Raw genomic sequence first — 25066 nt, forward strand, 5'->3', positions numbered from 1 at the left:
AGAATAAGTATGTATTTAGGATAAAAGTATGTTCTATCCTGTGTACTGACCATGGGTATGTGTTGGTCTGTAAGCACCGATGTGTGTCCTGCAAATGTCCCACTATGGCCATTTGAAAAGGTGGCAACCCATGCCAAAGAGGTTCAGTCACCAACACAACTGCAATGAATGCAAATATCTGTGACAGAAATACACGAGACAGCTGTCATTTAGTATCATTCCCTTATATATCGATGTATTTCCGGAGGTATTGAAGTATCAACCTCACCTGCATGCTATATAGGAACCAATTAACAATGGCTCAATGTATAACCCTGCAACAACCATAGTTTTAGTCTACTAAATGATAGGTCTTCAATTAGGGAAGGAGCCCACACACACATATGGAATATGTAGAAATGCAGTCCCCACAAACCTGTATATGCTATGTACACCCACCTACATCTCCCCCACACCCGAAACAATTGCAATACAGACTGTAATAACAAAACAAACATCCACTCACTCAATTACATCTGCAGAAGCATTAACATACCTTGTGAGAGACACATTTGTAATGGTGCCATGTGAAATCATAGCTGTTGTATAATGGAACAGATGGTGATGTTACAGGTTTTGTTTGCAATAGTCCCTTATCAGACGGTTGAGATGACAGGTACACTCACATGTAGAACCGCATACTCTAGCCGTCACACACAATCCACGGGGGACATGAATTCAAAATATCTGTGTCTCTCGAAATAGCAATTGAAATTCCTCACAACAAAACACATACAGGCCATCTCCCCAAAGGTAGGGCAAAAGAGCAATGCCCAAGTGGAGAATTCAATTATACCCCACTGTTGCCGCGTAATTGGCAAATAGAGTCGCTGCACAGCTGATGTGCATGTAATAATTTACTCAGGAACACCAATTGGCAGCAGGATACCACATGTTACAGGTATGTACGTATATAAGGATGCCTTCCATACATTCAAACCGTATGCTCATACCATAGAACCGCTTAAACAGGAAAGGTATAAGAGAGATATTTATGAAGACTCGGAACACTAACAAGGTATGTAGAACACTCAGTATGTTAGTGTATGTAGAGCCTGTTTTGTATTAACTAAAGTGTACACAATGCATAAAGTGGGAAAAGGTATTATGTAGTGATGTCTTGTTGAGCATAGTAACGCTTGTAGAAATTGTGTGTCCTGCTGTGGGCCACAAGGTAAACATCTCATACACCCCAAGGGATGCTACATGAGGGCTTTAAACACAACAATTCCACACCACCCGCCGTCAGTGGTAGGGATTGTCCAACAAGTATGTGCCATAGCAGGGGATAGTATATGTTGATATACTGTCACAGTAGGCATGTGTATGGGCATATAACGAGAATAACATGCCTAAGGTGGTCCTGCTGTGCAAGTATGCTTTGCATTATGGGATAATGTTTAAAATATGTTTAATGTACAGTATTGTAGGTAGATATGTCAGATATTTTAGACAGCATAACTGTTATATCATGCAAACAAAAGGTATGTCTATTGGCATGTACAATACACAATAACAGGATACATATGGCTTGTAGTCACGGGACACTGTAACAGCATGATAGCTAATTGAAATGGAAGAGCTACTCAATTATCCATGCACAAAGGACATGTGATAGCTTCACAAGTTCATAGTTAGGTACTATGCTGTCTGGCCAAGTCCATTTGTAAGCCCAACTACAGTGTTTTCACTGGCGGCACCTCCCTAGGGTAGTGTCCTGTGTCTGTGAACAGCAGAGCCATTTGTTACCCGCACCTGTGTACAGTACATCCACTGCAGTGATCCCTGGCATATGTGTGTCTCCCATCCACCCATCGAGGTATCTCATGAAGAGTGCTAGTGAGGGTCCCTGCTTAATGTACATAGGAATCATGTTCCAAAGCATGGTGAGTGTCTGGTTCAGGAATGCATCTCACAAGCATGTCCCACTCATCGTTGCTTTTGTGTACATATCCATGAGCATGTTGCTCTCAGTGGCTTTTGCGTTGCTTATGTGGAGTATATCCATCAATATTGTTGTGGACATTGGCCCTGTATGTTCAGCAGAGGTCACCCCTGAGTATGCAGTATGCAAATGTGTACAGTCATGGTGTCTGTAGTTGTGCTGCATACGTCATCCTTCAGAGGTCAATAATCCTCATGGTGTGTTAATGTTGTGGTATGTAAAGCCGTTGCTGTTCTGTAAGGTACACCCCAAAAGGGGTGTTGTACCCTTGAATGTGTGTCATACATCAGGAGTATAGAGGTACAATGGGTGCCTTTGTTCCAGCTACAAACGCATTACAGATAAGGGTGGCCATGTAGAAGGATATCCACGCCATATTGGCAATATGGTTATCAAAGGAGTGGGTGTTATATACATGTGTACTAAGATCCTGTATAATGTCACATGTATGTAGGGGACTACCACATATGCGATAGTCATTGGGTGATTGGTGTAATCCAAAGGGGATGTCTATGCACCTTGTGTCATGCAGCTTGAGGCTATGTTATCGACATCAGGTATCCGTCACAGTGACACCTTTATGGAGGGTGTCTGTATCAGCTGGTGGATCAATCATGGCTCCTTGTTTGCAGTCATCTGGAAACCTATTCAGGGAATGTCCCTCTGTGCTAGCCTGTACCTCAGGGGAGCATATACCAAACATGAGGGGCCCTATGACCGAGGACTGTGGTACGCCAAGTGTAACTGAATTACAGTAGGTACTACGGTATGCTACCCTCACTGTGTGGGTCCTGTCCGTGAGCCATTTTGCATAACATCTCGAGACGTAGGGGTCGATGTGCAGGTGGATGTGTATGTCGTCAATACCAGAATGGAGAACGGTGCTGAAAGCCGATGAGAGGACAAGGTAGGCGGTGTGGACCCCCTTACCATCATCAACTACCCTGGTAACTGTATCAAAGGAGTCCACCAGGTGTTGGAGCCATGGTCTGGCCCTAACAAATCCAACCTGGGTGGCATCAAAGGTCTGGAGCCCACCAATGTCTCTGTGAATGACTTCCATGATGATGTGCCCCATAGCCTTGCTGAACAGTCCAGTCAGGCGTATAGGGCAATAGTCTCTCTGGTTCATTGTAGTACCACCTGTGTGGAGTGTGATAACTGTTGCTGTGTGCCATTCAGGGGCTACAATGTCTGATACAAGGCTATTAGTGAATCTGGTGGCCAAGTGGGAAGCCATGTCATTCTGAGGTTTGTGTAAATCGCAGCCTGGGATGTTGGATGGTCACATGGAGTCTGTGTTCCAGGCCTTAGAAAGTGCAGGTTGGAATTGCATAGTTGTGACCACAGGGGCTCTGCATTGTTCCTGTATAGATTTTGGCCCTGTAGGGAGTGAGAGGGTGTAAAGTCAGCATTGAACCTATCTGCCAGGATGTTGCCAATATCAGTCGGTTCTGTAATGTTCCTGCCTAACCGTCGTATGTCAGAGCAGATGTGGGTATTGCCATCGGGTACTGACATACCTCCATAATGCTTTGTGGTAGTCCTTGGAATGTGTCGCAGTAATGTTTATGTAGCTAGCTTTGGAGGATGTAATAAGGGATCCTGGATTCTTACTGAGGCTGACCAGTGAGCTACCCCACCCATGGGATTGTACTCCACTTTGCAATAGCCTTCACCTTTTGTTGTACATTATGTCCATGGAACTGGATGCCCAGAGTGGCGTCCGTTATCTGGTGGGTACCATCATGGCTCTGTTTGGGATAGCATGATCCATGCAGTCATGTAAGTGCTAATGAAGTGCAGTGGTGTATGTTTCAGCATTTGTAAGTACATTGTCCATCTGCACGGGTGTCATGATGTTTACTACCACTGTCATAAGACGTCTGACGTAGGCCTTGTAGAATTCTTGTACTGTGTATTCCGTGTAGGGTGTGGTGCCGGGATGTGGATAACAAGGGTGATTAGCATACATTTGGAAACTACCAATGAGGGGATAACCCCAGGTGTGGAACACCAGTCACATGTTGGTAATGTCCATGTCTAGGATATTGTTGGCCTTGGTGGTGGTGTGTATGGGTTGATCCAGCTGATTGGAGGTTATGAATCCCAGAAAGCATTGGCATAATGTGTTGGTACATGAGTAGGTAACCCATTTAAGTGTGGGGTAGTGTCAGTCTCACATCAGTAGTTCCTGTCTGAACCCTTCTGTCCAGTACACCAAGAAATGAGGGCCAGTAACTGTGGGGTATGGTGTGGAATCCATAGCAAGTTACAATGTGGATAGCAGTTCTGGACACAGTTAGTTGCACGTGGATTACCTCTGATGCATTGTGCTAAGTAACCAGCCTGGAGGTGTGTACATCCTTGTGAAATATGGACACACCTCCACCATGGGTGTTCCGGTCCTGGTTACATGACTGAAAGGTGTGGTCTGCGTATAACCTGTCAGTGCAGGTGTGCTCTCTGGAGCCTAGAGGCAGGTCCCAGTCACTGCAGAGATATCAAAGTGGTCCATTATAAGGAGTGCCTCACCTGAGTGCGTTAGAGATGAAGATGTCAAGCATTGAGTAACATTACTCCAGGTTTTGCTTGCCTGTTCCTGTTCTGGTGGTGAATATGTTATTGGAAACTGTCCAAGACAGGCAGTATAGGAGCAGCAAGAGCCTTACATGTTATCTGTAATCCCAGGGCCGACAGGTGCAGGTCATCTGTGCCAAAGCATCGTGTTTTGTTGACCATGTCATTCAAAGCAGACAGATACTGGATGCCTGTGGAATGACAGCAGAAGCATAGGCAACTGTTGAAGTGAAACAGTCAGTCGTTGTACAGTGGTATCAGTCTGGATGAATGCAGAATGCTTCTCAGGGCTTGGGAGATACATCTCAGGGCAGTCACACTAACATGGAGAATGACAGTCAAATTCTACCTGGTGAGGTGTGGCATGGGTGCATAGGTTATGTTGTGGATCCTGTTACCCGACAGCCAGATGTAAGCGACTATCGCCTTGTGCAGCCTGCTGAGTGGGACATCAGTGTGACCACCTACAGAGTCACCTATGACTGGTCTGTTGGGTATGTTATAGCACCTTTATTGGCTGTAGTTGATGGACACACATGCGTCTGTGGGCTATAAGTAATTGGTGTTGTGTTTGGTGATGGGGGCTGCATCTGTTGCCTACACAGAGAGTATGGAGAGGTTCTGCAAATGTCATAGTCATACTATGTGTGGCCTGGGGTGGTGGAGATCTAGTGAGACTATGTGATGAGTGGGGTGTGTTGCAAATGTTTAACATCCCAACATGAATGTCAGGTTCAGTCTGGGTTGGAGAGAGCATTACCCCCAGCATGGCTACATATGTGCATCTCCCACAGGCTGTAGTGTCATATGTTGGGAGATGAGCACTGACTGTGTACATGAGACAATTGCTCTATTGCCTCATGTTTGCCATAGTCATCATATAGACAGGCAATAACACTGGTAATTGACAATTGGGCATGCCTGCATATTCAACCATGTCTCACAAGCTATGTGAGGTACATTTGTACAACAGCTGTTGTACTGTAAGCAAGCTGGAAATATAAGGACAAACAGTGTACTTGTAGGAAATGAGTTGGAATGGGCGCTATAATAATTAGTAGCTCATGAAGTGCTTACATGTTCTGAACAAGTGCTGAGCATGAATATGCAATACAGATAGGTTGTTGGATAATATAAACCCACTGCAACCCACAAGTGGAGACGCCAGTCATAATGGGAGGCACTGCACTATTACCCTGCTGAGTATGGTCTGCAAGTCAATGAACCTTTATCAATGTAGATGTTAGCAGTACAGATGTAAATGACAGTACTGATGATTTCACATTGCATAGCATACCTGTGACAGGTCATAGGACATCATCACCCATACTGTGTTCCAGCTACACTGAGTATACTAGATGTACCTTCCTATGTCACAGGAGTGTTCTACCAGTGGCCTGTTAACAGAAGCAACACTACAAAAGGTGTCTGAGTGACATGTGCTTTTCACACCAGTGGCAGCTACAGTAAAACAGGGTTAATGTTTTGTACTCCCCCCTCATTGCAGCCCATACCACACAGACAAATGGGAGGCATCTGCGTATGTAAGGATGTGAATGGCCATGACCTAGGAGAAATAGCTGTCTCAGTGTTGTGGGCAACATACAGAATGGGCTTTGTGGGTGAGGTGCGTGACATATGTGCACAATCTGACAGCTGCTAATAGCATTGTCACCGCTAGGTGAATAACCCTGTACCCATTAACTACCACCTAGGCAGCGGTCAACATTATGGACACTGTGTGTAAGGAATGGTGCTGTGCAGTTCACCTCCCTGAGCAGGTGATGTCTCCAGGCCTATTAGGTAGTCATACGAGGCACCCAAGTCATGACAGGGTGCCATCCATGAGCATGGAGATCATTGGCATATTCAGCACTCGGGTGACCAATATCGGATCACATATCACCTTTAAGGGGTATTGGCCATGCGTGGATGGGCATCACCAACCTTCAAAATCCTCACCTCCACTATGCAGCATGCTGGCTACCTTGCATAAAGACATGTGCAACACTGTGATGTTGGATATGCTACACGTACATATCCTGATCTGAAAGATATACGTCATGGACAGCCACCTTCCTACTACAAGGATCGCCACATGCTGGACAGATCCCTGTGCCATACATGTTACATACTCGTGCCATACCATGCAACCCTGTCCATCAAAGCTGCACATGTCATCTCTGTCATACATGGTGCGATGACCACATGGTAGATGTATCATTAACTGTCTGGATCAGTAATGTGGCACTGATGCACCTGGCGGTGGCAAAATGGCTGTCAGATACAGCTAGAAAACCTCACATCCTATGCCCATACATGGCCCAGGGCATACACACTACTGCATGGCCTTGCCCATACATGCTATAGTTGATAACCATCCCTGCGAATAATGTCTGGCTAGCCATTGTCCCATGTGTATCACATGTGCAACACAGGTGATACATGGCAGGATGTTGAACTGCTGTACAGTGCCGTGTAGATGTATATGGCAAAACACATGCATGTAAAGGTTTCCGTGCGCATGTCTGCATTGTCACTGCTCATGTCCGTTAAGGCAGTGTATGTGTTGATATGTGACATATACACAGCATCAAGGTCAACAGCATTACTTTGGACACATCCAGGCATGTGCTGATAGGTAAGAACACCAGTACAGGCAAACAGACATGCCCACATCAAGACAGCATTCACATGGAGTATGAGCAATGTAATGAGGTGACACACATATATGGTGATGATATCCAATGCACCACAGGTGTTACATGTGTGTGACACAAACATGACAGTCGTGTCAGTGTCATGACGATTTGCAAAGATAACTGTTCATATGTACTAGATTTAATACAAATGTATGTGCAGCTGTATCTCTGTACATCTCTGTGATACTGTGACCTGTCTCCATCATTATGTCTTCCAGATAGTGCCTCGTTCATGCCTGCCAGCGTATAGCCACCTGGAGGATGATGCCCTCATACCATACCTCCATGATAACTATGAGGTATTGTTCAGCCATGTGCCACAGCATGCCCAGCAGCATGACGACCTGTGACAGGAACTTCACAGGAGGGTTAATGATGTGGGTGGCCATAACCGCACCTACCAGCAGATGCGCAGACACTGTAATGAGGTGACACACATATATGGTGATGATATCCAATGCACGACGGGTGTTACATGTGTGTGACACAAACATGTCAGTCGTGTCAGTGTCATGGCGATTTGCAAAGATAACTGTTCATATGTACTAGATTTAATACAAATGTATGTGCAGCTGTATCTCTGTACATCTCTGTGATACTGTGACCTGTCTCCATCATTATGTCTTCCAGATAGTGCCTCATTCACGCCTGCCAGGGTATAGCCACCTGAAGGATGATGCCCTCATACCATACCTCCATGATAACTATGAGGTATTGTTCAGCCATGTGCCACAGCATGCCCAGCAGCATGACGACCCGTGGCAGGAACTTCACAGGAGGGTTAATGATGTGGGTGGCCATAACCGCACCTACCAGCAGATGCACAGACACTGCACAGACCTGATACGACATGTGAAACAGCGTACCAATGCAATCGCAGGGGACAAGGTAGAACAGGTGGTGGGCCACCAACCCAGCCCCCCACTCACACCTACCGAGGAGCTACTGGCCAGCCTGGGGACACCCTCAGAACAGCATCCACAAACACTAGCTGCCATCGTGGAGGTGGGTGTCTCCCAACCACCAAGCCTGGAGTTGCCTGGTAAGTCACTACTGCACATATAACTATTATATCCCATTTAGTTGCATGTGTCACTGTACAACATTTAATGTAACATCATATGCAAGGTATGTTTACACACATGCCGCATACTATAGTATGCTACCCTGTGTATGCACACATGTAGATACTATATGCTATTGTACAGGCCGATGTGTTAACATGCACAGTGCACCCTGTAGCTGTCATACAGTCATGGATAATGTTCAAACTGCTGTATCACCCCTATACAGGTACCTCTGGTGTGCCGCACAGACATCAGTCTGTTGCAGGTAAGACAGTTATCAGTATCAGGCATGTTAATGCATAGATCTATTTGCCATGCAGCTAGTTAACACATGTACACATAATGTATGGTCCAGTCACGATATACAGTTCGCATCTGTCATCAAACACACTGGCTACCCATGTGCAATATGTACAAACTAAATGAAACACCGACATGAAACCACAGTATCTGTCATTGCTAGATGTGTGGACAGCTGTGCATACAACGATGGAGGTGTTGTTCAATGTAAGAATATGTACTATACATTGGAACAACACATGTGTGGTATGCAAACAGTACCACACAGTGAGGTGGGATATTGGCAGCCCACTTGATTCACCATTGTGGAATATGCCCCTGCAATGGGTGCACACATTGTGATGTGCCATCTGACATGTCCCAGACATGTAGTGTTCTGGCTGCAAAATTGTCTCACTATCCCATAATACATACCCCACATACCAAACATACAACCCTTTGTCTGCATAACCCTGTGGACAGTGATGTATCTGACATCTATGGGTGTATGTCATATGGGACAACACAGACATGTGAGATAGATGGCCATCACAAACATTTGGCCAACACATGTTCACACATGGCCATGGAGGATGGCCAGATACATGTAGCAACACACAGTAGATGTGATGTGTATACACCCTGTTGCACATTGTCCACACATGGTCCAACTATAGCCTTTGTTGAATGGTTATATAGTTGATGTGGAACACTGGACATCCTAAAAGCCTGTGCACAGCTTGTGGAGGTGTCACTTAATTCGACCATATAAGATGTGTTGAACATCATGACTGTGTCACAGCATGATAGTAGTCACCTGTACAGCTTCCACAGACAAAGAGACCACATCAGGCCACAGATACTGTACATTTCCCTTGCTGCTGTTGGACATCACTGTCAGCCGTGCACCTCATGTGTGTGGTACATAAATGTCATGTGGGACATGGTATATTGACAAGTCTGCCATGTGTGGACATGGTTGCCAGGCAGCTAAGACATTTTAGTAGTTGTGCAGGGGTGTCATCCGTAGGTCTTCTGGTGACCTGTCACATGACACAGCATGGTTTAGTGTGTATACACCTCAGCGACGTGGGTCACAATCCACAGTAGTTATATAATGTGTATGCACGCAGTCATGGCTATGCACTGTGTGTGTATTCTGCACTGTATAGCAATATAGATGCCTCATGATGCCATGCAATGGCACAGTGTCTGTACTTCACACTGTATAGCAATGTAGATGCCTCATACTACCCTTCAATGCTCATGCGCATCAGCTAAAAGTGCATTATATCTGTAGGGCATACAGACAACACTGCAATGTGATACCCATCACACCGCTGTACATGTGTCAGTACACCATTGTGTCAGACATGTATGCATGTCAATGCACACGTCAGCAGATTACATGTCATACTATATGTTAATGTCAAGGTCACATCAGCCATGTATACTGTTAACCTGTGCTGGTCCACATAGTGTATCACAGGGATGCAAGCTTACTACCATGATTGTGTGAACTGCATGGCTTCTGATATGACACCTGCTTGCTGTTGTGTGCAACCCAGGGATATATGCTAACTACCACTATTAATGTCTGAGCTGCATGCCGTCTGCTGTATCACATGCATGCTGCATGCCTTCTGTCAAATCACATACATGGTCTGTCTCTGTGTCTGTCTCTGTGTGTGTCTGTCTCTGTGTGTGTGTCTGTCTCTATGTGTGTCTGTCTGTGTGTGTGTCTGTCTGTGTGTGTGTGTCTGTGTGTGTGTGTCTCTGTCTCTGTCTGTGTGTGTGTGTCTCTGTCTCTGTCTGTGTGTCTGTGCCTCTGTTGCAATCTAGAGTCTTTCTTTGCATTCACAGGTGATGTAGGTGCGTTACCCTCCTGCGTTCCATCTGATGTTAGTGTCCCCACAGACTCTAGCAGTGATGAACATATGCATGAGGTACAGGCAGGGTTGTCAGGGGCTGAATCTGTGCCAATGGTTGCCATCCCAGCTATATCCCCCTTTTCTCCGCACACAGTTCTCATGCCAACACATACCCCATCACCAGTGGCCATAGAGGAAGGACAGTCAGCATGTGTTAGCTTGGAACAGGAACGTGTGGTGGCTACAGAAGGTGTGTCTTCACACCATGGTGTCAGTGTAATGACTGCAGACGTGCTACACAGGCATGTGGCCAGTGCTGCTCGTAGGAGGACCTCTGGCAGACATGCACCTGCAGGACAGAGCACAGCAGCTGGTGTCACCAGACGCATGTTTCAGACTGTAATGGTGGCACAGGCACATGCTGAATGGCAGAACAGAGAAGGGCAGAGGTTTCAGAGGGCTGCTGTCCGTTCTCTAAATTACAACATCCAGGCATTGGCAAATGCTCAACAGCAGATTGCTGATGTTCTGGACAGGCGATTGGGTGACATGGTTGGAATCCTTGACCATGGCATGGCAATCCACGCGCATGAGCTGTCTGTGCTGGAACATCTGGTAGGAGTGAGGCTTAGGCCAAGTGGATGTAGGCCAGCTACACCACCTGGTGCAGGTCAACGTGAATGAGCTACCTCACATGCCCACTCCCACAGTGCCAGTAGCAGTTGCAGTGCAGCTGGTGCTGTGCTGTCCACACCAGGACACAACAGACCACATGGACGTGGCCCTGGATGGTCCCAGTGGGGACACAGTTCCAGTGGACATGTGTCATCGGACAGTAGCCAATCTGTACCTCTGCCTGGTAGTGCCCATGCAACCCCTGGCAGGCACAGGTCACGTGGTCATGGCCGGACACAGTGAGCTATACATCCTGGTCTGTACAATCTGGAGCTGTCAATAATACCCCTGTGTAGGCTGGACACATGGCAGAACTGTGTGCACACATACACGCACACAGCAGAAACATCTGTAGGGCACCGCAACACCCACATGCATAACAACCACACATGTCCAATCAGATCACTGGCCCTAACCCACACACATGATGTCATCTACTGGTGCAGCCTATGCCCCTGGCAAACATTATCACCCTGTGCATATGATGATGCCTGTGCCACATCCCTCTCATCCACACCATTGGTGCAGGGACATGCTCATATGGTCTGATGCACAGGGTGAACAGAATAGTGAGATAAGTGTATAATACATTTGTTGTGTACTGTTGACATGCACCAGACATACCATGTAGTACAGGTTTGGAATGCATTGTTATATGTTCACAGTATGTGTCTTGGTAACAACAGTAACAGCATGTTGGTAATTATGCCCTACTTCCCTCCTTAAGGTCTAATCGCATGTGCCATTATGTTACAGTGTTTGCAGTTAGAGTGCATTGTTGTATGTTCACAGTATGTGTCTTGGTAACAACAGTAACAACATGTTGGTAATGATGCCCTGCTTCCCTCCTTAAGGTCTAATTGCATGTGCCAATAAGTAGCAGTGTTTGCAGTTTCCCCATGTGTAAATGTGGAGTACTCACAGGCATGTATGGCAATACCAGCATGCTATACGTAGCCTCAACCTCACTGTTAGAAAGGCTACCATTCCACAGATGTCCACAGATCTACTGATCCAGAAACATGTGAGCTGTTTAATAGGCTACAGTGGCTAGAGACGTGACATCCATACCGGGTCACATCACAGGTACAGTGACATGGTGCGGGGGGAGGGTTTACACAGTGGTCTGGCTGATGTCAAGGGTAGAGGCCAGTTGATAGCATGAGGCCTCACTGTGTAGCAGTAATACACTGTCACATTACAGGATGAGAACACGCACAGACATACACAGAAACACACAGTAACATGCCCACACTCACGGGGTCAATGACACTATAACTCACACTCGATAGTGTTGAGGTGAGGACCCCTGTCTATGTGGTAATCACCTTCACAGTACTGTGCACCCACATGACGCGACACAGATAATGAACATATACAGGTAGCCAGTAAGGCTGAGACCGACGGCATCAGCAGGGTAGTAGATTGCATCATCATGAGGGGTTAGGGATCCTGTCTGTTCTGTATGGTAGCATACACCCTCACTCCATGCACCAGACAGCCATATATACATACATACACACACACACACACACACACACACACACACACACACACACACACACACACACACACACACACTGTGGAGTCCACAAATGTCATTCACATACAGATAGCTGACATGTGTGTGATACACACACCACCCCTGCCTATGTCTTGCTTTCTACACTGCAGTATGTACAGATCTCTACAACAGTGTACAGGGGTGTGTAACAATTGGGATGTATTCCCCACCATATGTGACATATATGGTCACACAAGCAAACACACATGGCAGTACTGTGAATCATACACCTGCTATATGATGATACGTCTGACAGACATGCAGCAGTATTGGCTGCATTATGTGTACCGACGCTACCTTTGGCAATTGTGCTGCTATATGCACATGGGAGGACGTAAGTGTTACAGGTGTCAAGTGATTTACAGTCATTAACACCCTGACCGCTGTGTAGGTTGTATGTCTTCACCTTCAAGTAACAGTAACATAGCATACTGTTTGCACATGTCATGGTAGGACGGCTTGTGACACACCTGTGAGCTGTCTTCAGCAAACATCCATCTGCAAAGGTGGACCACCACTTTATGTACACACATCCATCCATACCTGATGTACATCCTACCGTACTGTCAGTATTTCACTGTATACAGGTGTCAGTGATGGGGCTGCATTGCAACTGCATGTTGTAGTTAGACACAGATGAACTGCATACATCAGCTACTGCACATGCATGGTAGCTGAATGCACAACACTACATGTACATGTGTGTTGGTCCTACATTCCTGTCATGTAGCCATGTTTGTATGCATTGCAATTGGTGGACATGTGTGATGACATAAATGACACATGGACTGTTGTATGATATGATAGTTGTCATGGGTAACTAGTACAGAGGGAATGTTACCTCAGTCAACATTGCTACCTTATGTACTGTTAGCATTCAACAGCCATGGACCTACCTTCCATGTGCATGCGTGTGATTGCTATAGCCACTTGTTTGCACGGGGGACAGCAAAAGCTATGCTATGTACATATGTGTTGTGTGTGTGGGCCATGTACATATCCACGGCAATTACATGTATGTCATATCCAAGCATGAGTGTTTTTTGGTGTACAGCAACAGTCATCTGTTACAGCTGAATAAGACCCAGGGCCCCTGTTATGTGTAGAGCCGACCTGGTTATGAATAGTGGTATCAATGCATTGCATAACACATGATGGAACCCTGTCAGTACATATGTAGTCTGCACAGTTGCTGTAGACCTATGTACAGTCCACTGGTCATGAGTAACATGGTGCTGTAGTAATGTATGGATGTGTGTTGCTGGTCCAAGGACATGGTGATGTCTGAGGGCTACATAGTAGAATGCGATATTTACCACTGTGATCTGCACCTGAGACATCTGTGATGGCTCTTGAGTGTGTACTGGTCAGTACATATGATTGGCCTTCATGTACATGGGGACACTAACACCTGGAGCGGTCCGTCATGGTCTTATGGCCCACATGTCTATATCTGAGGTATACGGTGGTAGTGCTATTGTGCACAACTGTGCCATATGCCAGGTGTTCCTCACTGCAGAGATGTCCATATTCCCCATTGTTGGATCTGGATTGTCAGCTGTGATTACGAACGCTACACATCTAGCACTGACGACCGGTGTCAGATATATGCAGTGCAGCGTTTGTGCTAACAATGTTCACTATCGACACACTGTGCCCTTCCGTGTTTAGAATCCGTGTGCATACAAGACAGCCCTTCACTACTACTTAGTGTGTGAGCATGCCCAGTACGCCGTTGTGTAGATGGACACACAGTACATTCCAAACGGACGTGTGCTACTGTGTGAGCATGCTCAGTGACACCTTGTGTCGGTTATGTGCCTCTGTGTATGGGCATGACCATTGAAATCCTGTATAGCGATAGTGGTCATCCAGGCAACAGATGTCCATACCCCACGTCAGGATGGATTCCTACATTGAACACACTGGTTGACTGTCTTGAAAGGTGTACTGTCTGTGGCACATCTCATATCTATGTAGTGTTGTAATAGTGCTCCGTAGATAGGCAGTTGTCCCGCTCACACCACTGCCGTGTGTTTGTTGCCATCCACCTTGGGACAGTAATATGCTTTTAGACTGCCCACTCTCCATACATTCCCTATTGGCATCTTTGCCTTTACTGATGATGTCATCCACCTAGAAATATGCCTCTGGGAGTGCTGTGTTCCAGTAATCTCAGTAGCGCGTTCTGTAACTGCGTAATGCTGTAGTGTGATAAGGTAGTTAGGTGTATGTTCGACTCCCAGCCCTGCTAAGTGTGTGTGTGTGTGTGTGTGTGTGTGTGTTTCCAGCTGTCTGGGGACAGAGTAATGCTTTTAGACTGTTCACTCTCCATACATTCCCTAACGGCGTCTTTGCCTCTGCTGATGATGTCATCCACCTAGAAGTATGCCTCTGTCAATGCTGTGCTCCAGTAATCTCAGTAGCATGTTCTGTAACTGCATAATGCTGTAGTGTGATGAGGTAGTTAGTGGTATGTTCGACTCCCAGCCCTGCCAAGTGTGTGTGTGTGTGTGTTTCCAGCTGCCTGGGGACAGAGTAATGCTTTTAGACTGCTCACTCTCCATACATTCCTTATCGAAATCTTTGCCTTTGCTGATGATGTCATCCACCTAGAAGTATGCCTCTGGGAGTACTGTGCTCCAGTAATCTTGGTAGCACATTCTGTAACTGCATAATGTTGTAGTGTGATAAGGAAGTTAGGTGAATGTTTGAATCCCCGCCCTATCAAGTGTGTTTCCAGCTGCCTGGGGACAGAGTAATGCTTTTAGACTGCTCACTTTCCATACATTCCCTATCGGTGTCTTTGCCTTTGCTGATGATGTCACCTACCTAGAAGTATGCCTCTGGGAGTGCTGTGTTCCAGTAAACTCGGTAGCGCATTTTCTAACTGCGTAATGCTGTAGTGTAATAAGGTAGTCAGGTAGTAAGTTCTATGCTCTAATCCCAGCCCTGCCACGCGCGCGTGTGTGTTTCCAGCTGCCTGGGGACAGAATAATGTTTTTAGACAGCTCACTCTCCGTATACTCCCTATCGGCGTCTTTGCCTTTGCTGATGATGTCACCCACCCAGAAGTATGCCTCAGGGAGTGCTGTGATGCTGAAACTCGGTAGCACGTTCTGTTACTGCATAATGCTATAGTGTGGTAGAATAGACAGGTAGGTGCTTGATTCCAAGGCATGGCAGGTGTGTGTGTTTGGCAGTTATACCCTATGTATTGATATCTGTGGGTGGCTAACTGCTGGATGAGTTCAGTGTGTTTTGTTGCTGACCTATATAGTGTCCACAGCCTGCATATTCTGCCAAGACACTGGGTTGTCAACACATACATTCGCCAATAGGTCTGGTGAGTAAATGTCAGTAGCCCTACTCTTACCCTTAATACAGTCTGACCCATGTGACGCAACAAAATACACATGCCTTGATAGTAACAACACTACATGATGCAGGTGGCACATGTAGTTTCCTTTTCATTCCTGTCTAATGCTTTGCTGTCATGTGGTCCGCTGTTGTGATATAAATGCAATATCTACATATGTGTATATATATATATATATATATATATATATATATATATATATATATATATATATATATATATATATATATATATGTATATATGTATACATATAATATATATGATATATGTAGATATAGAGAGATAGACATAGATATAAACATATATGTCTGGGGACATCAGCACTATTGAATGTTTGTGCCGGATGATCTGTACGTGATAACCTCGGATGTATGTATATCTGCCATGGCGTAGTGGTAATGCACATCATCTGTTGTGTGCAGGGTCCTGGGTTGTAGTCGTGTAGACACCAGTTATTTTGTTGCTGGGAAGACCATGGGACATCGAATACGGTGATAGTAAGGCACCTGCTACCAGTTGTGTATGGATCTGAGCAACACTAAGCAGTGGTTATTAATTTGGAGGTTCGGTATGGGTCATATAACTATTCATTAGAAGAGTATACTATGCAGATGGGGTTGACAATAGTGTATCCCATTTATCCCCAGGGTGTGATACTGATCCCTGGAGTGTATGTGTGTAGATAGCCGGGTGCAGGGCTCAAATATAGTTGACAGCATGGGAGGGGGGGTCAGGCATACTGTATGTACATTGCACACCTGTGCCTCGGGAGCGCTCCTACCTTAGCACGCATAAGCTAGGGGTGTGTCTATACCTGCCTGGTGACATTGGGAGGGACAAAAGCAGTAGTGGGGTAGTCAGGGAGAACAGGCTGCACAAACAGGTGATGATCAGCACAATCAGCAGATGACATGGCCAGCCCGCACCTGAACAGTATGTTAATGTGAGCAAGCAGCATACACACAGGTTTCTTCTGCACTCTACACCACCGGTGTATACCTGCGGGGACATTTCACAACACAGTCCAACCAAATGAGAAGGGCTGCAGCAGGCAACATAGACCAACATGTGCAGGAGGCTGAGGGCAGTGAGGAAGCGTATGTTGCTGAACAACCCTTACTGGGATGACATAAGACTTTATAGACCCAGGGTGACTTACCAGGGGCTACATGAGCTGGGGATGGTGGAGCACTATGGGGTGGACAGAGACCTCCTACAGTGGCTTGTTGACCTGTGCCTGCCACACCTGACACATCAAACAGGCCGAGGGAAACCCATCACAGTGGATACCACGGTACATGTTGGCCTAGGTATACTAGCCACAGGTACCTCCCACAGCACAACTGGGGATATCATGGGGATCTCACAGGCATCTGCATCCAGAGTATTGCACCAGTTCACAGATGCCATGTCAACACATGCTAGTGAGCACGTACATGTCCTCAGCACACGTGATTAGTAGACCAGCAATATGCATCTCTTCAACCACATGGCTGACTACCCTGGAGTACTGGGTGCTATAGCCTGCACACATGTACACATCAAAGCAACACCCGGTGAGTGGGGTAGGGCCTACATTCACTGCAGCGGCATACCCTCCAACAGCTAGGCCATATGCAATGGCCAGGGCATTAGATTGAATGTGTGTGCTGTCTGCCCTGGAAGCTATGATGATTCTGATATATGGAGTCTGACACCGCTGTACCACACCTTTGCCAATATGGACATCCCCTACAGTCTCCTAGTGGGGGATGCTGGGTAACCACTGGTGTTGTGGCTGATGACACCCATCAGCAATGCACACACACCTGAACACTCACACCTTAATGAGGCAGATGCACAGGCAAGACATATAATTGAGCATGCGTTTGGGATGTTCAGGTCATGGTTCTGGTATCTGGACACTTCCGGTGGTGCCCAGCAGTATTCACTAGCTACATGCACACAAATTGTTATGGTATTTGCTATGCTACACAATCTGATCCTGCAGTAACAGTTGCAGCAGGAACAGCATGGGGCAGGGCCACACTGCCCAACACCACTGCCAAGGCCTGTACAGGCACAGTGCGACTTGGCGAAGGAACTACCTGAGCAGGGCCCAGTCGGCGACAGGGCTGTGCACAGTATGACCTGGCCTTGGCAAAGAGGCAACACAAGGCATATGCACTGACACAGTAGGTACCCAGGGATTTCACCCTCTCTGACCCGCACACAGTACAATGGATGCCAAACATTACACTACCTGTGCTCGGCCATGTATAGGAGGTGCACTGTGTGCATCTAACATAGGCAGCCCTCCAGCACTGTCCTCAGGTCCAGAACACCCCCAGAGTACGTCTATCGACCTAACAATTGGCAGTTGTATTAGAATGTGTCTTTACCTGTTGCTATGGTATGTATGTGAGCATACAAGAGACTTTGGTGGCCGAATGTTAGGGCAGCAGACAGTACATGTCCATAGTGGCACCATGACATCTGTAGCACATATGGGGGTCACAATGGTAGCCAGTAGTACACAGGGTGTCCTAACCCACTGCAGATTATGGGCTGAACATCATGTGTGTCCATATAGCCCACACACTTTCCATGCAGCTGGACAGGTGTGGACCAATACAGACAAATGATATACAATGGCCTATGGATATGCCCAATGAATGACCCCAACCCCCAGAGACACACACAGACTACAGCAGGCCAGGCAGTTTGATGTAGGTTGTGAAAGCTAGGATGTCCAACACCACTATGCTGGTATTTAAAGCTGGGATCTGATGTACACTGGTATCCCTCCAAACAGCAATTTTGGTAGGTCCACACTCTGACATGGAGTACCTGGCATACCAGTACAGTAGTGGCAGATGTGTACAACTGTCAGCTGTGCCCCCCATCCAACGTACACATGTGAGAGTCATGTGCACCACCCCTGGTGCTGTGTAGGATTGTGTATGCGGTTTGATGTCCCCCCACGCTATGCAGAAATGCAGCAACTGTCAATGCCACATGACCATTAGCTACCCTGCAGACACAGCATGACACCTGTCTGTGTAGAACGGTGGGGTCGGCAACACAGTACTGACTATCTGGACATGTGACACATGCGATGCAGTTGACCATACTTGGCATGCTCACACACATGATGGTATTACGGTAATGTCGGTCGACAACATTCATAACAGTCATACTGGGCATGCTCACACTGATACACAGGATGGCCAGGCCTGCAAACACCAGTGGTCCGGACATATCTGCCAGTACATTGCTATACTGTTGGATGACTGTGCTGTATGGTGTGTGTGTGGTCTATTGTCTGTACATATGCCATGGTGTATTGTTAATTCACATGAGCTATGTGCGCAGGGTACTGCTACCAACACGTGAATAGGACGGTTCTTTGTTTGCGGACAGAATGACGCCTTTGGATACGGAGTGGGTAAGGCACATTCCAGCAGGTGTGAGCAGTTGTGCGTGGGTTTGCACAGTGTTAAGCACTGCTGACCTCTGGTTACAGCACCTTATACCCATTCACACTCCACATTTCTTTGACAGTGCACTACTGGCATACTGGTAGACAAACACTCTTACACCCGCTCGCTCGCCGACATTTATGCTTACATTTGTCACTCACACTGGGTGTGTGCAATCCCTTGTGATGCTTATTACATCGGACTACATGACTACAGTATCGGGTATGTCTAACCATTTGGTGACGGCAGGCGTTCGACTGTACGGACTCTGCAGCCTGTCCAGTGACATAATCATATTATATGCGTGTTCCTCATAGATCTGCTCCCATCTGCCTGATACATGGACACCGATACTCTGCAATGCTGACATGTGAATGTTATTTTGTTAACACAGCTGTCCGCCGGGTCATGCTACCGCATACCTACTGTACATTTTCCACCTTTCAGATTTCACGACGGGAGACTGTAGGAGTAACACCTTTCCCACTTTGCATGGGACAGTCCCTCATTAGGCATATGTCATGTGACAATACTCTAGCCATTGCAACTGTCCTGATTAGGGGACATTCTCCTATTCTACGTGTCTGTAATAGTTGCTTGTTACAGGTCTTGTATACCTGACATGTCGATATGTTATATGAAGTAGCATAAGCAACTTGACTGCTGCTAGACTACGCTTTGATTTGTGCTGATATGTATATTTCTGTACTATGCATGGCTGTAGGTATGTTCTGCCCTGGTACGTCTGACATTTCTACAGAGCAGGTCCCCTTTGGCCATTCAGAATGGTGGCGGCCCTATAGGTCCTATATGTAGAACTATCACATGTGTCAAGACAACACATACCCACAGCCAGTAGTAAACTGACTACCTCAACCATTTGCATACATTAAGGTTATTCTTGTAGCATTATAATTGCTAATACTGTTTCCTATTACATGTAGCTGTTTCTGATGCAACATATTAATTTCTGACACCACTACACACAATATATGGCCTCCTTTCTCAAACTCACAGGCCATGTGTCATAACATTCATTTTGCAGGACACAACTGCCCAGATGGGTGTGTTGCTCAAAGGCGTATGGGTGGTAAACCTCATCTATTATGCTATCATCTACCTAAGGTGGTCAGCAAATTATGCACTTTCCATCACTAGCAGACCTCACATACCAATGGGGGAGAATGATCACTGTATCAGGAACACTGCATAACACCCTGTGGGACACATTTAGATGATTGGTTCTATTAACCAGACACATTGACAGTCACAGAGCATATGTATTCATTCACATTTGTCAAGGTACATGCTGTTTATGATTCATACATGCTGTCATCTATCATTACCTGTATTCCACCACCTGTCCACCTAATATCACTAGTTCTGGAAGTGTTTAGTTGGACTTTGTTACATTCTGATACATAACTATGGACATCCATGCTAATCAGGTACACGGCACTGATATGGTCCCTATGTATTCCCCTGATGGTTTACAGACTATCCGGTAGATGTGCTCTTCAGGTATGGGGGGGTATAGGCATCTACTATGCCCACATAGTAATATTAATGACTTCCCCTGGGTGGGCCTACTACATCTCTGCCAACCAACACCTGCACACTTAAGCCCATTATTGCATACCCATGGTTCACCTACCTGTCACCCCTCTACAGCACTCATGAGAACTACTTACTGTGAGCGCAGCTGGGGTATGAGCACACCCCTACACATTGCCCAGTCTCCCCGTCTCGGGACACATGTCGGACGTTTTGTCAACCCATGTGTTATTACACTTGTACAACCTATTGTTCCATGTACAGCTACATCCTGCTTGTGTAAATCACTACAGGTTGCCTGTATAGTGAATTTTTGGTGTCCCGCAAGGGACCCCGTTATCCATGTTTAAAGTGCAGACCTTGCAGATCTCTCCCACTGGTACTTTTCTGCTGGTGGTTTGGAATGCAGCAGTGTATTTACCTTTATTGCGTGTCTGTATGTCTGACCAGCCTAGCTGGGTGGTGTGGGAGGTAAAACGTTTATTTATTGGACCTCCCAGTAACATATGCCCGGTCTGAACATATGTTACCCCTAATTGCTGTAAAGTAACCTAGTTATGTACATGTGTATATCTACAATGACATATATATTTGTTTTGTGTGTATGTGTATATATCAATACCTGTTGTATGTGTATATATATCTATCTATCTATATATGTATATATATATATATATATATATATATATATATATATATATATATATATATATATATATATATATATATATATATATATATATATATATATATATATATATATATATATATATATATATATATATATATGTGTGTGTGTGTGTGTGTGTGTGTGTGTATATATATCAATATATATATCTATATGTATATATATTTTTATCTATATATACATCTGTGTGTCCGTTAACCAATACATTTCCCGAACATAGACACTTACACATGACTATTGGGTTTTATCTCTGCTTCAGCAGCATACTATTGCCTTAGTCATTATGAAACCGACACTTCATTCCGGTGAACTTGTGATCAGTATACTGCACGTTATACAGTGGACACATGTCGCACGTTTTTCATGTCTGGGGTACCGCTGATAAGTGTGATGTGATACAGTGTCATTCGACCTATTACTCGTATGCGCAGCCTATTATTCCTGCTACTGTGTTTGTTTCTGTGCATATTCATATTATTAATGTTAATAGAATGAGTGCTTGTGTTACAGAGATTGTACGTCAACATATTGATGTCTGCATGTAGTTGTGTCTTTCTGCTTTTCCCGGTTTGGGGTTATCACAGCAGAACTCTGTTCCACTCATGGTTGGCAGATAGGTTTTACATTCCGGGCTGCCAGCCCTGACGCACAACCTCCGACTACGGTATGCCCATTCCCGCATGCAGATGACGCTCTATCTGGGAATCGCACCTACATACTAGCTGACCTCCACGGGCCGCTCCATTGCAACCGGCGCAACATACCCTAGCACTCCTGTGTCCATAATCGCATATCCATAGTTTCTCCAGCACACCCGTGTTGAGTTTCCACGTATAACAGCCATTATCCACCTGATATCGCAGCCATGACACACCTTTACACATTGCCCTCTCCAGATCGTTGGGGCCCTACACACATTTTGTACTGCCTCTTGTATTCACAGGGTCTCCCTCCGTTCATATTTGCAGATACCTGGTGTTATGGATTACGAATGATTTGCAGGTTACAAGTGTAGGTGGTCACAACATTCCGTCTGTGTATAATGTTGATGTAGCACGTCAACGATGTTATGGTCACTGGTATAACCCTTCCTCTGGTGTACATAGCAGTGCTCTACTCACTCTTGTGCAGCTTTATCTGACATATGCTGTGAGCACTTTATATTACCTTACTTGCTCTAGATTCCCTTCACAACCCTTATGTTTGCTTTCGTCTTTCGGCATTCATTCCTACATATATATATATATATATATATATATATATATATATATATATATATATAATTGCATATTTCTTTTATGTCTGTGGATATTTATCTATACACACATCTATCTATATATATATATATATATATATATATATATATATATAAAAGCTACGGCTGTACAAGACGACATACATTTGCATGCTACAAGCTGCTTACACCCGCGCAGACGCACTTGCATCTACTTATTGTGAGTTACATATGTTTACTGCCACTTCTTTGTGATTACATGTGCCTTATTCCTTATGACAGTACCACTTTGATTGATGGAATCTGGTTTATGGCCCCATGTGAGACACGCGTTCACCTTTACATGTTTAAATGTTGGCTTTACAGCACAGAGGCATTCATTACACAATAAATTAATATGTGCTATAGTCGTACTTAAACTGGGAATGCCTTTACGTTAGGCGGATGCTCTAACCACTACACTATTGTTGTTCTGCCTCATTTATATGTATACCCATGGTTCATAGCTACTATAACATATGCCTCACCGCTTCACTTACACAGCAGGCATCCATTCTCCTGCTGGGAAAACCACAGTACTACACTTCTGACATTCCCTATTTCCTACTGCTCTAGACCCGTGCTGCATGTCTACTCACTCCAAGGATATTCCGAACTCCTACGCTTATAGTCCAGGCACATACGTGTGTTTGATTGTCAGGGTGTTCATGTGCTGGTCCGGGTTTAGGCTTGTCCGACTGGTGACTAGAACTTCCCTGTACCTGTTCAAATGTCAGACGTAGCTCATGGACAGAGTTAGTTCCGATTTTAACATTCTACCTGTGTTTACAGACGCAGGTGTTTGGGCACCTCTGACCACATTATTAGGTCAGCACTACATAATATAGGGTGGGGAGTGATTCCACTACATAATACAGGGGGGGGATTCCACTGGTGTTTCCCTTCATATTTGACTATTTCATTCATTCATATATATGATAAATGTTATTCTGGACATCGGTTATAAATTCACTACAGGTATGCAATAGTCCTGTCAACAAATGTGACAACTGGTTGGTGTACATATGTGTAATGTGTAAGGACCTCTGTGATACTCAGGGACTAATTTTTACAGTGACAGGGATGAGGCTATGACAAATCAGGGACAATCACGGACACTTCTACAATATTAGTACTATTAACTTGGAACGTGTTGACAGATTCGTATTACTACTTATTTTATGCAGTTAAATGCATCTACTACTCTTAATTGTTGTCATTAGTCATTCTCATTCAACACCTTTCCTCCAAAGGTCACTGGCTTTGTGAGTGATTAAGAGGCTGGCCAGTTATTGTGCGAATGTTCTAACCATTGGTAGGGTTGCCAGATTGTCATATGTACAGGATGGGATATATTTTGGGGACACCAGATTGTTTAGGCCAACACATACCCACGGTCAGTGTGGGTTTAGAACATTCATTATTTTCCAAGCTGAGAGCCTATACCTTTAGCACTTTAGTTGTTAGTCTGTTTCTTGTACAAATTACGTATTTTCTATCCTGACATGACTGCTTTAGGCAAATGTTACATGCAGTATGGTACATAGTTATTTCCTACAATCACAGGACATTTGGCATTGTATCATTGTTGGTCAGGACACACCTACCCAAACAGTGACTGTCCCTCACACAGTGGATCAGGGGGTACCCTGTTTACGTCAGTGCCGTCATCACCCTATTTCCAAGTGCCACTATGCAAATGTGTACAATATAGTCTCTCGATTATTCATGTGGGGACACGTGCGTCACGGGCAGGTGTTTGATCCAGGGTAGTAGGTTCTGCATGACCATCTAGGGCTGGACAATCTCGTGCACCACTACTGCACATTCAACTTGTGTCCAGATGTCTACAGGACTGGACATCGTGTCATGATACACATTCTGATGTTTACACAAGTTACTTATCCCATGAGGGATATCCAAAAATTTAACAAGACCAATACCGACCATTCTTTTGGCTGTACAAAAATGTGTTGAGGGTTTTACATG

The sequence above is a fragment of the Protopterus annectens genome, chromosome 4.part0, assembly GCF_019279795.1.
Source record: "Protopterus annectens isolate FY-2018-M chromosome 4.part0, PAN1.0, whole genome shotgun sequence".
NCBI lineage: Eukaryota > Metazoa > Chordata > Ceratodontiformes > Protopteridae > Protopterus > Protopterus annectens.